Raw genomic sequence first — 4,759 nt, 5'->3', positions numbered from 1 at the left:
ATCCATCCATCCATCCATCCATCCATCCACTTCTGTTTGTAGAGCTCTTTCCTCACTTCCCTCATCCTTAACCACAGTCTGTAATATGGATGCATCGTGGTTATAATGACCACAAATTATGAACAATCCAAAGTTTTAATTTGAAAGAAAAGTTTCAAAACACACACACACATGTAACTCCCGAGAGCACTCTTGATAAAAAAGTGCCATGACCACTGTTTAGTCACATCAAATTCTCTGCCACTGCACAGGAAATAGGAACCAACAGCTATAACATACTGTACCTCCTGTTTCTATTTTTACAGCATACATTTTCTCTGCTACATAAAAAGCCCACACCTACATATAACCTACACAAGTAACGCTCTCCATGTTAATGCATCGGTGCATGTTCCACCTTTAAATGTGATACCGCAGACAGTTACATGCTTATGTGTACTTACTTACTGATTACTCAATAAAATGCATCATTAATGCGGCAGGTGTGTAAAATTCTTCAGATGTCTTTATATTGTTTCTTCTGCATTCTCCAGCTGCTTTATAGGCACTAAAGAAAGGCCAGTAGAGCGATGAGAACATGCAGCATGTCAACCTCTGAGTGTGCAGCAAAGATATTATCAGCGCCATACATATCCGAGTCTCCTGAGCACTCTAGCTCGTGAAAGAAACAAAGAAGGTACTTTTTCTTACAATATCTGTCCTTTTCAAGTCACATCTGAATTCTTGTGCGGCTCTGACATTTACCAACATGTATCAGTACAGGTATTGACAATTCATCAACAGGCAAAAGAAGATCAAATACATTCATATAAGGCTATCAAATTACCCCTGAAGGCAACATGACTTCAACTGTTTGTGCAGTTTGTGCATCAAATTTCTGCCACGTTTAAGTCAAGACTTGTTGACAATTTTACACGTGGTTTGACTTTTCAAATAAAGTACAATGTATCTTACAGGTCTAGCCCAATACCATTTAAGTGTACTATAATGCACTTTTAAATGTCAAAAAGTATTTTTGTCTATTTGAGCTTTCTCCCCTTCCCCTCCACCCCCCAACTCCTCTTTGAAAGACAGCATGAACTCCTTCAGTTACTTGGCTACTTTTGGATCTCCTCCTCTTTGCATTTATACTTTTGTGTTTATGTGTGAGCTCTCTCCATCCCTTGCGACTGCTTGGCATTTTGACAAGTGTGTGACAGTTAAATCTGTTGACAACGACAGCATGATGAATCCTTACACAATATGCTGGCAACGAACAGTGTCTCTCAAACAGACAGAGAGAAAAGAAGATCGACCAAATGGTACACTGCATATTTTTGACAAGAAGATAAACACAACAGCCTGGGTTCATCACCAGTATAAATAAATCGATGAATGAATCATGGCAGACGCCGACTGGCCGAGGGACAAGAGAAGCTTGATTTTGTTCCACCATCAACAGTTGTCAATACTTCTCGAAACTACTGATCGATGTCCACGACGCTCGTTTCTTCCACGAGTTAATCGTCTAATTCGAGTCAAAGGAGATAAGCAGGATTTGTTTTCTTGCTCAGTTTTTTTTAGAAGACTGCATAAGTGTAAGACATGTTCGCAATCACCCAGAGCATCGTTAGGACTTTGGCAAAGTGAAAAATAAAAATAGTGGCACTTTAACATGATTCTCACACTTCCAGCACATTGCCATTGAACACGAGGTGATCACAGGTCTGCTGTGTCTCTGCACACTTTATTTCCTGTTGCTTTTCACAGGGAAAAAATGTTTCCATTTATAATGCCTATTTTTAATTAATTCACAGTCTGCAGAAGCAAAAAAAAAACAGAAAAAACTTCCCGCTGTCTTCGAATTAACTACTCAGCATCAACTCAGAGCTTGAGGGGAACAAAAGGAAATGGCAAGGACTGAAGTACATTTCTGATAGGAAGAATTAAATGAATCGTGGACCCTTAAGGCTCCTTTAGTATATAACATCCTGAACAGTGCTTTTGCCGACCTTTTATAAGGGCAACATGTGGATGACTCATTGCCTTACTTCACAGAGTAAATGTGAATGATTGCTGGTATTTATTGTATAGGGCGAAGCAGCCGCAGGAAAAGGGGAAAGGTAACAGCAGGGCAGTGAGACTGGAGATGTTCAGCGTGACTCTCAGGAGCACTTCGCAATCCATAATTGGGATCGCAGTAAAGAGTCATAGCTGTTTCACAGTTTCAGTCTGTCTTTTTAGTACACCTTATAAGTACTGGATTAGACCTCCTTTTATGCCTTCAGAGTTCCTTTAATTCTTCATGGCACAGATTCAACAAAATGCCAGCATCACAGAGTTGCTGCAGATTTTCAGCTGCTCTATTAGAGGCTATTTGCATACGGTGAACTCATTCTCATGTAAAAAAAACAACAAGTTGGTGTGATCTGAGCTTTGTGACATGGTGCGTTATGCTCCTGGAAGAAGTCATCTGATGACTGGTACTCTGTGGTCAAAAAGAGAGGGACATGGTGAGCAACAATAGTCAGGTAGGCTGTGACATTTAAACAATGATCAGTTGTAACTAAGGGACCCAAAGTGTGCCAAGAAAATATCTCCCACACCATTACCAAAGAACCTGATCTGGTGATACAAGGCAGGATAGATTCATGCTTTCATGTTATTTATAACAGTCTGACTCAACCATCTGACTGTAACAGGAGAAATTAAAACTCATCAGACCAGGCAGTGTTTTTCCAGTTTACTGTTGTCCAATTTTGGTGAGCCCAGTTTCCTTTTCTTAACTGACAGGCATGATCTCCCCCTCCAGTGTGGTCTTCTGCTCCAGGTTTTACATCTTGAGCTCTTCTGTATACCTTGGATGTAATGAGTGGTTATTTGAGTTACTGCTGCCTTCCTCTGACTGCTGGCATCAACAAGGAATTGTTACCCAGAGATTTGCCACCCACTGGATATTTTCTCCTGTTCAGATCATTCTCTGTAAACCCTAGAGATGACAGTGTGGGAAAATCCCAGCAGATCAACAGTTTTTGAAATACACAGTCCCATCAGGCACCAACAAACATGCCACATTTAACATTCACTTAAATCACTTTTTGTCTAAATCCTGATTCTCTGGTTTTACTTCGGCAAGTCTTCCTGATCATGTCTACATAGTTTAATCCACCGAGTTGCTGCCATGTGTTTAGATGTTTTTGTTATCAAGTGCTGAACACAGGTACTTTATAAAGTGGGTGGTTAATGTACATACGACAAAGTTGCCCAACTTGCTCAACCAAATGTCCTCAAGATCAGTGCCGAGAAGACCAAAGTCCTTACTACTGACAGGTGACCAGCTACTGTGCATCTCAAAGGCGTGCTAATTGAACTAGTGTGGGAATTCAAATACCTCAGTATCTGGTGCAAGAAAAGAAAGTGGGATCAATGGCAGAAATACACTCAAGAATCGGTCAAGCGGTGGCAGCTTTCGCCTCTCTCCAGTGGTGCATCTGAAAGCAGACAAACGTTACCCTCTTCACCAAAATCCTCCTGTACGGCACACTGGTATTGCCCATTCTTCTCTATGGATCTGAAACCTGAGTCATCCTCAAGCACGACCTCAACAAGCTTGAGGTCTTCCAAATGTGCTGTTCGCGTCAGATTCTCCAAGTATCCCTCCGCGTCTCAGCAACAGCGCGATACGTAGTCAATGTCACCATCAACCCTCGATGGAAGAGCTGATCCAGAAGTGACGACTGCAATGGTTTGGTCACATTTGCCGCATGAACAAACATCCCCTGCCGCATCACCTTCTGCTGCAGCAGCACCCCGCCCACTGGACAATCAAGGGTCACGCACCCAAGAAGACTTTGATAAAGCAAACTGAAGACTATCTTAAGCAACAACGTCTAACCCTCAAGCAAGCAAAGGTCAAGGCCAGAGATCGCAAAGCCTTCAAGTGCATCGTTGACCAAAATAGAAACCCTAGGGCACCCACGCCAGTGTATTGGCTTCGTGGACGACCTCCCCTGCCCACCGCCAGCTAGGGACAAAAGAAAGAAAGAAGAATGCACATACTGTGATCCACTGCACACTTCAGATGCAACACACCAATGGACAAAATTCCGTAAAAGACTGTTTAATGAGGTTTTATTTAGTTGAAAATATCCTAAATCGATTGATCTTAACATTAAAATATCACAAAATGTACAATATGTTGCGAAGTAGTAAAATGAACTATATTAATTAGATGGCACTCGACGTGTGGGACTAAAAATTTATCAGGAATGTCAGACTAATCAGATTGTTCCAATATTTGCTTTTTTCTCTCTTTGTTTTCAAAATTACGACAAAACAAGAGGTAAATCTTTCACAATTAACTGTATAAAATGTTTTGAAGAGCTTGAGAACGGAAACTAGGAGGACTTGGTCAGTTGTTGAAGCGTGACCATCGCTCCATCATTTCACCACTTGGAACATCCAACATGAATTTCCAGTCTCAGGTGATGTGGGGAAGCCTGCTTGTCAGAATCCTTTAAATCATCTCTCTCGACAGGCCCTGTCAAAACCCTCAGAAGTCGTCGTGTTACAGTGTGTGTGATGTAACCGTGAGAAATGCGGCACCTGTCATATTATAAGATAAGCTTGAAGAATCAACAAAGGTAAAAAGCTTTACAGAGGGATGATTTTTTTTAAAAAGCCTACACACACTTGAATAAATTCAACCCAAATGTCTTTCTTTGGTTTTTATATTTTATTTCTAGCTGTCTGGCTTGTTATACGCACTGACTCATTCATG

The sequence above is a fragment of the Pundamilia nyererei genome, unplaced genomic scaffold (assembly GCF_000239375.1).
Source record: "Pundamilia nyererei isolate P.nyererei 1_Seehausen unplaced genomic scaffold, PunNye1.0 scaffold00004, whole genome shotgun sequence".
Taxonomy (NCBI): domain Eukaryota; kingdom Metazoa; phylum Chordata; class Actinopteri; order Cichliformes; family Cichlidae; genus Pundamilia; species Pundamilia nyererei.
The sequence above is the reverse complement of the archived record's forward strand: the minus strand, read 5'-3'. Positions refer to the sequence as shown.